Source organism: Rhinatrema bivittatum, chromosome 18, assembly GCF_901001135.1.
Source record: "Rhinatrema bivittatum chromosome 18, aRhiBiv1.1, whole genome shotgun sequence".
NCBI classification, from domain to species: domain Eukaryota; kingdom Metazoa; phylum Chordata; class Amphibia; order Gymnophiona; family Rhinatrematidae; genus Rhinatrema; species Rhinatrema bivittatum.
The window spans coordinates 14,874,077-14,883,326 of record NC_042632.1 but is presented as its reverse complement, the minus strand read 5'-3'; the positions used below and the strand labels follow the sequence as shown (position 1 = coordinate 14,883,326).

The following is a 9,250-nucleotide window of genomic DNA, read 5'->3' as shown; positions in this document are numbered from 1 at the left end:
GGTGGAAGGTCTTCATCGAATGACTTATGAGGAGAGATTGAAGAATCTCTCCTCATAAGTCTCATAAGTCTCGCTCGGCACCACTCCCGTTTCTAGGGATCTATTGAACAAGTCACACAGCGGACCCGCGAGCACATCTCTGAGCTCCCTCAGTATCCTTGGATGAATCCCATCAGGTCCCATGGCTTTGTCCACTTTCAGATTCTTTAGCTCTTCCCATACATTTTCTACTGTAAAAGGGTTTTCGTCTATTCCACTTCCTTCCAGTTTCTTGTTGTGTAGAGATGGTCCTTCTCCAGGATCTTCTTTTGTGAACACAGAACTGAAGTATTCGTTTAATATTTCTGCCATTTCTTCGTCTCTCTCCACGCATTGATCATTTCCACCTTTCAATTTCACTATACCACTTTGAACTTTTCTCTTTTCACTTATGTATCTGAAAAATGTTTGTTACCATTCTTTATCTCCTTGGCAATCCTCTCTTCCGCTTGACTTTTTTCATTTTCCTTTGCATTTCTTTACACTTTTAACATATAGAGTAGTTGCCTTGGTAATTGCTCCTTTTAGATTGGGCCACTGCTGATCCACATCTCTCTCATTCTCCCAGCCTTTTAGTTCTTCCTCCAGGTATTTCCCCATTTCTTCAAAGTCCGTGTTTTTGAACTGTAAAACTCGGGTCTTTGTGCTTCTTTTCCATATTCTTTTAGTGATATTAAACCATACCGTTTGATGATCACTGGTGCTGAGGTGGGCGCCCACGTGGACATCAGAGACATTATCTCCATTAGTGAGCACTAAGTCGAGTATAGTTCCTTCTCTAGTGGGTTCCATTACCATTTGTTTGAACAAAGTTACTTGCATGGCATCCACTATCGCTCTACTATTTTTAGATTCTGCAGATGGGATTTTCCAGTCTACATCTGGCATATTGAAGTCACCAACGATCACCACTTCTCCCTTCTTTCCTATCTTAAGGATGTCTTCAACCAGGTCTCTGTCCAGCTCTTCCTTTTGGTTTGGAGGCCTGTAAACCACTCCAATATAAATGGACGCTCCGTCATCTTTTTTTAGGTCGACCCATAGTGCTTCTTCCTTGCCCCAACTTCCTTGCAGCTCAGATGCTTGGATATTGTTTCTAAATACATTAAACAAAGACTTGTTATATTTGGATGTGAATCGAGTGTACCTTCATACGATGCAAACAGCTAGATTCTGCTATCGTGTCTGTGAGCCTTATACTGGCTTCTAAATCATTAGGTACCTCAATGCTTGGCTGTTGAATTAAGTTAATGTCCACGTGTGTGGATATTGTTTCTGACATAAAGAGCCACACCACCCCCTTTTCTATCCACTCTGTCCTTCCTTAACAAGTTGTAGCCTGGTATTGCTGTATCCCAATCATGAGATTCTGTGAACCATGTCTCTGTGATAACAACAATGTCCAAATTTGCCTCCGTCATTAGGGCCTGCAGATCTGGGATTTTATTTCCCAAACTATGAGCATTTGTGGTCATAGCTTTCCAGGTTCTCTCTTTAAGGTTATTGCTTTTCCTGGACTCCTTAAGAGACTTTAGTTGAGATTTGTTATTCACTTCACTCTTTCCTTTTGCAGTTTTGCCACTGATGACAAAGTCATCCATCACAATTGGCTTTATCCTTTGGTTATGGATCTTGAAATTCTGCATGCATTGTTTTTTTTTCTCTTTTCTGGTAACACTTCAATGGTTTTCTCTAGAACTTCTTCAGTTATTAATATAGGGAAGGCTTTTTGTTCTTGTTGCACTTGATACTGTGTGTGTCTCCTCGTCACAGGTCTAATTCTACCAGAGCCCACGCAAAAAAAAAAAGATTTGCATTCACAAAAAAGCAGGGAGTAGCTTGCTTTTTATGGCAGTTATTACCCCAAATCAAATAAGCCTGATACTTCACTTTCAATGCATATCCAGCATAGCTCTCTGCTTCAACGGCAGGGGAGAAAGTCGGACACTTCAAGCATATCTAGCATAGCTCTCTGCTTCAACGGCAGGGCAGGAAGTCTGACACTTCAAGCATATCCAGCATAGCTCTCTGCTTCAACGGCAGGGGAGAAAGTCTTCAAGCATATCCAGCATAGCTCTCTGCTTCAACGGCAGGGGAGAAAGCCTTCAAGCATATCCAGCATAGCTCTCTGCTTCAACAGCAGGGGAGAAAGCCTTCAAGCATATCCAGCATAGCTCTCTGCTTCAACGGCAGGGGAGAAAGCCTTCAAGCATATCCAGCATAGCTCTCTGCTTCAACGGCAGGGGAGAAAGCCTTCAAGCATATCCAGCATAGTTCTCTGCTTCAACGGCAGGGGAGAAAGTCTTCAAGCATATCCAGCATAGCTCTCTGCTTCAACGGCAGGGGAGAAAGACTGAAACTTCACTTTCAATGCATATCCAGCATAACTCTCTGCTTCAACGGCAGGGGGAATAAAGAAAAGTGGATCTATATACAGACAACCAACAAGGATTGAATTACATAGTCTGGGTAAACAAATAAGCATGGGTGTAGCTTGCTTATTGCGGCGGTTACTACCCCTAACTAATTAAGCTAGATATTTCATTTAGATGCAGCTCCAACACTGCTCTCTACATTAATGGTGGGGGTGGAAGGGTAATAGAACCAAAAGGTTATTAAGAGCCAAGAGAAACAGATAAGTATGAAAAAAAAAAGTGTGAAACTTGTTGGGCAGACTGGATGGGCCGTTTGGTCTTCTTCTGCCATCTTTTCTATGTTTCTATGTTTCAATTATACAAAAATAAAAATACTCCAGATGAGAGGCAGGAGTGAGGTAGAGATAGGAGGAGAAGGCTTGATAGAGAGAGTTAGCTTCTGTTAAAGACTTCATAAAATTCTATTGCAAAACCATTCAGTAGGGATGTGAATCGTTTTTCGACGATTAAAATTATCGTCCGATAATTTTAATATCGTCTTAAACCGTTATGGAACACAATACAATAGAGATTCTAACGATTTATCGTTATAAATCGTTAGAATCGTGAGCCGGCACACTAAAACCCCCTAAAACCCACCCCCGACCCTTTAAATTAAATCCCCCACCCTCCCGAACCCCCCCCAAATGAGTTAAATAACCTGCGGGTCCAGCGGCGGTCCGGAACGGCAGCGGTCCGGAACGGGCTCCTGCTCCTGAATCTTGTTGTCTTCAGCCGGCGCCATTTTCCAAAATGGCGCCGAAAAATGGCGGCGGCCATAGACGAACACGATTGGACGGCAGGAGGTCCTTCCGGACCCCCGCTGGACTTTTGGCAAGTCTCGTGGGGGTCAGGAGGCCCCCCACAAGCTGGCCAAAAGTTCCTGGAGGTCCAGCGGGGGTCAGGGAGCGATTTCCCGCTGTGAATCGTTTTCGTACGGAAAATGGCGCCGGCAGGAGATCGACTGCAGGAGGTCGTTCAGCGAGGCGCCGGAACCCTCGCTGAACGACCTCCTGCAGTCGATCTCCTGCCGGCGCCATTTTCCGTACAAAAACGATTCGCGGCGGGAAATCGCTCCCTGACCCCCGCTGGACCTCCAGGAACTTTTGGCCAGCTTGTGGGGGGCCTCCTGACCCCCACGAGACTTGCCAAAAGTCCAGCGGGGGTCCGGAAGGACCTCCTGCCGTCCAATCGTGTTCGTCTATGGCCGCCGCCATTTTTCGGCGCCATTTTGGAAAATGGCGCCGGCTGAAGACAACAAGATTCAGGAGCAGGAGCCCGTTCCGGACCGCTGCCGTTCCGGACCGCCGCTGGACCTGCAGGTTATTTAACTCATTTGGGGGGGGGGGTCGGGAGGGTGGGGGATTTAATTTAAAGGGTCGGGGGTGGGTTTTAGGGGGTTTTAATGTGCCGGTTTTGCGATTTTTAGATTTTTAGATTTTTCACGATTTTTCACGATATTTTACCCCCCCAAACGGCAACAATACGATTCCCTCCCCCTCCCAGCCGAAATCGATCGTTAAGACGATCGAGGACACGATTCACATCCCTACCATTCAGTCCTGGAGTTAAAGAGAGCTCAAATATATTTTAGGTTTCAAAGCCTTCTTTTAAAACCTGAGGGATCCAGAAAGTGTCAATCTCCAATACATATCTCATTCTGTGATTCCTTGGGTAATATAGGATGTAAATACATATAATGACAATTTTTCTCTGGAGAAAGGAGAGTGATTGTATGTTTTTCATAATACATCCTCATGATGGGCAAACCTGTATTTCTGTTTTTTTCTATGATAGGACTCATACTGTATATTCTATCTCTTCAGGTACCACAGATAGGCATTTTGTATTATGTTTCACTGGGGGTGGGAACATGTCTATTCCACACTATACAACCATAAGGAGTATAAATGCATATTTAACACCATATTTCTAGGTGCAAATGTGTGCATCACACACCATATCTGGAGAAGAGAGGACTATGGCATGTTACACACATGTTACACACAAGTATCCTGCAAGGATACGTGTGTATTTTACAGTCTATGCAGTTTCATGTCAATTTCAATATAAAATGATATAAACCACAAAATTTTGTGTTTTTCCATGCTTTCTGTTAGTTGTAGCAGCTGTCGCTCCATGCTGGTTATCTCCCATTTACCCTTTTCTTAATTTCCAGCTCTAGCCTTTAGGGATCCATGGTGTTTATACCATGCCTATTTTAATTTGTTTACTGTTATTGTCTTTATCAACTCTTCGGGAAGGGCATTCGAAGCATCCACCACCCCCTAGTTTTCTGTTATGATTTTTTGATTTTGTTATGGGATTTCTGTGTATATTATATGTATCTTCTTTCCTTTCAGATACCACTTCAGTTTCCATTGCTAGAGCATCTTCATTTTCCAGTATAGAAAAGGCATTTTGTGAGAGTATATATTATTTATTTAAAAGCATTTATTACTCGCCCTTCCTACATTCATGGCAGGGTAGATTATGAACATGTAAATGTAAACCGGAGTGAAGGTGATTCTGCTATATCTCGGTATATAAAAAACTGCTAAATAAATAAACATACATAGATAGGCAGAACAAAATCATACAATACATTACATACTCTTGAATAAGGGAACATAGCCTGTTGTATGACAACATATTAAAACATGGGTGTTGACTCTAACAACGACAGAATAGCTAACAGGGGGCCAAAAATAGGTTACAAAGGACTCGCCAAAGGAGCAAGACATCAGGGACTATCCATTGCCACTTAGGTTTGGGAATGCTTTTCTGAAGAGGAACGTTTTTAGTGCTTTTTCAAGAATATTCTTTCCCAGAGGCATCTTATTTCCTTTGGTAAGCTGTTCCATAGGCGGGGGCCTGCAGAGAAGAATGCACACTCTCTGGTTTCATCAAGGTGGGTGAGCTTTGCAGATGGGACATCTAATAATAAGAGAACTGCCGATCTGAGTGACTGGGAGGGAGTGTTGATTTTTAGAATTGAGTAAATCTAGGGGGAGTGTAAGTTGTAAATGTTTGAGTGTATGATCATAGCAAGCTTGTAGTGTATACAGTATGCAATTGGGTATAATTTGAAAGAATGGATGTCTCTGTATAACAGATCTTATCCTATATATATTTCCTATATATATATATTATCCTATATTGCTTGAAACTCATAATTAACATTGAAAAAACTGAATTAATTATCATGGATCGGAAACCCAGCCCATCACCTCCACCTCCCATCTTGCTCGAGAACCATAATGAACCCATCTTCCCAGTATCACATACACGCAACCTAGGAGTGATCATTGACAATGAACTATCTTTAAAAAACCACATCACAACCAAAATTAAAAATGGATATTATAAAATATTAACCCTCAGACATCTAAAACCTTTTCTAACCACTGAAGATTTCAGATCTGTACTTCAACTACTTATTTTCTCCAACATCGACTATTGCAACTCCCTATTACTTGGACTTCTAGCTTCGAGCATCAGACCGCTCCAAATCCTACAAAATGCAGCAGCAAGAATTCTAACAGGCATTAAAAAATGTGAACACATTACACCCATCCTTATTTCCCTACACTGGTTACCAATCAAATACCGTATTGAATACAAAACCCTGAACATTACACAGAAATTAATATATAAAGATGAATTTAACTGGTCAATCATTAACCTCATTCCTCACATGACTCAACGAAACCTTCGTTCAAACAACAAAGGCCTTCTGAAAATTCCCCCTGTTTGAACAGCTCAACTATCAACAACCTGTCAAAGAGCCTTCTCCAATGCTTGCCCAAAATTATGGAATTCACTCCCCATGGACCTTAGAATGCAACCCAATTTGAAAACATTCAAAAGAGATCTGAAAACTTGGCTGTTTTTCAAAGCTTATAATGAAACCCTAAATCTCACAACATCATCTCTTTAACTGAACTCTCAAATGATCTGAAAACATGCTCAGTTACCAAGATCAACTTAACTCTGAACCATCTCCAGCTGAGAACATAACCTTTTCCATACTTTTTATTACCTCACTCCTCTTTACCTTACCTGCTATACCTTAATCTGACTGTACATTTACCTTATTTTTACCCTGGTGATAATCTCTGTACTACTTATCTCTTTCTCCCTTTTTGTTATTTGTAAACCTTCATATCCCTTGTTTAAATATGTAAACCGTTGTGATGGCATTACCGAATGACGGTATATAAAACTTGATAAATAAATAAATAAATATAATAAGTCCCAATGTGTGAAAGATATATTCACTCACTTGGTGAACAATATGCAAATATTCAAAGAGGTTTATTCAAATCTTCATGTGTCTCCCAACACAGCTATGTTTCGCCAATATGGCTGCTTCAGGAAGGACCAACAGAGTGCAATCTGCATGAAAACACAAGTAACAATAAGTCAATATAAGAACAGAGGCTAATACAGTGATGAAGACAACATTGTTACTATACATACCAATGTAATGTGTTATCAATAGGCTTAGCTGTGTCAAAGGCTGATAATTTAAAATTCCAGAGCTTACAAAGTAGAAAGTTGGACATTCAATCTAAAAAGAGAGGGGATTAAGGTGTAAGCAGCACTGCTTTCAATAATGGACCAACCAAATGAATCAGAAAGTGAAAATGATAATTGAACTTAGCTCTGAATTTAAAACTAACCTTAAAGGTTTTTTCAGTTTCCAACTTAGTAGGTGGAGGAAACTCTTGCCATCCTTTTACTTGTCTGCAAGATTGCAAAAGTAGCGTAAGGAAAAGACATAACAGTTTTGATTTTCTGAAACTGGGAGACCAAAATAAACATACCTAATTGAAGGCGAGAATTCAGAAGGGTCCGGCGGCTACAGACCGACTATGTGTCTGTAAAGGCATATAGTAGATGTTTAAAAAAAAGAGGTGCCAAAAATCCTATCCAATGAGGAGTCACATGATCTACAGAGGCCAATTAGCTTTGCTAAAAATGAACCAATGGGAAACCATGATTACAATTACCAGAGAATAGTTTACAAAAAATAGTGCCACTCAATCTCTTAGTTAAGTCTGGAAGGGATAAAACACGCACCTTTGTTCATGGTGAGTCAGGTATGTGGAAAAATCACCATCTCTGTTAAAGGGCTCAGAGATCTCTAATGCCAAAACCTGGAGATCAGAGATAGGATCTTGCCAGTGGGCTATCAGGAGCGCTTGAAGGCAACATCAGGACTTTTAATATATAATGCTTTAATGTGTGATTCTTCTGTTTGCATTTACAGATCTTATCCTATCAGAGCCCACTGTAAAGCACTTATTTCTAGGTTTCTGAATCTTCTGTGGGAGTGAGAGGGTTTTCTGTAAAGTGGGGAGGGTTTATTTGGTGATTGCTAATTCCTGTTTAGCCTTTTTACTTGTTGTTAATAATATTTTTGTTATGTTTTTGTAAGAATGTGAAACCTGGGCTGAGATGAGAGGTGTCACTGCCCACAGAGAGGAGCCCTGTGAGCATCACCGTCAGCAGGCGTAGTCTTGGTGGCGTGGGACACAGCTAGAAGTAGAGACTTTATTATGAAGGAAGGAAAAAGTAATGGCCACAGAGATGGAGATGTAATAGTACGGTCCTGAGCAATGGGGAATACCCAGAGCGAGGCCACAGATGAGAAGATCCGGTATTGACCTGCGGAGAGGGGTACGCCGGGGATCCCCTCTGACGAGTGTAGGCACCTCAGGAATACAGATCCGGTAGTGGCCTGTGGAGCGGGGTATGCCGAGGATGTCTGTACAGTAGATGTTGAAGAACTGGTAAAGGTGCTGGAACTCGGAAATGGCTCCGGTAATTGGTGTGTCAATATTCTGCAGTGCAGGAAAAGCTGAATAGTCTCTACTAAAGGAAAGGTGGTAGTGGCCCGAGGCTCGGGGTACACCGCGGGAAATCCTCAATGCAGTTCGTATAGTAGAAGTCAGTAGAGGTACTCAAGAGATGGTTCCAGAGACCTGAGAAGCAGGTCTGGTAGCAGTCAGGCAGGTAGACCTTCCGAGGAGCGGATAGCCAGGAACGCAGGGGAGCCCCCGAGGAGCGAGTACTCAGAGCGTTAGATGCTAAGACCAAAGGAACAGGAAGTCCTTGAATGAGGTGGATTCAGCAAGACGGAACTCCTTGCTAACTCGAAGAAGGCAAGGGCCGGTCAGATTAAATACAATAGCGGATTGACGTCATCGGGAGGTTCCCGCCATGACATGTACAAAGGAGGCCCTTGCGCGCGTGGGCGCACCTACCTAAGTAATTCTGGATCGAAGATGGTGGTCGGCAGTGCCCATGCTGTCCTGGAAATGCTAGAGAGATCGCAGGGATTAGCAGAGACTGCCATTCTTCCCAGACTTGATGGTGCAGGCAAAAAAGAGGTGAGCATGAGAGGTCATAGCCACCTGCGACCGACAGGTGTAACAATTTTAAGCTGAATCAATTCATTTTTCATTGAAAAGAGCTGTAAACAAATGGGGCAAATTCTAAGACTCCAGACTCCAGGCACCACAGGTATTACATTGAATAATAGTCATTTTGTTAAAATGTTTTGATATGGAATGCATTTAATATGATAAAGATTTGAAAAGTATCTTGTTACCAACATAATTATGCAGCCTACCAAGACTATATTAGAAGAGCAAGCTCTGGGGTGGGTGGGTAGGGGTAGAGAGGGAGGGCTTTTAACAGTTGAGCTTATTAGCAAACAAACATTTTCCCTGACATGCACTTATTGGGAGCTTTTTTTATCCCACTGTGGGACAAGCCATACTCTAATA

The 9,250-nt window shown here is 42.1% G+C and overlaps 1 long non-coding RNA gene across 1 annotated transcript; it reads right to left on the bottom strand.

Moving 5' to 3' along the window:
* Positions 1 to 6,735: 6,735 nt before the first annotated feature.
* On the bottom strand, positions 6,736 to 8,992 carry LOC115080044. The gene is made up of 3 exons (XR_003853497.1): positions 7,139 to 8,992; positions 6,936 to 7,026; positions 6,736 to 6,851 (listed from the first exon to the last, which is right to left on the bottom strand). It is a non-coding gene; the product is annotated as an uncharacterized LOC115080044 (long non-coding RNA).
* Between the last annotated feature and the right edge of the window lie 258 nt (positions 8,993 to 9,250).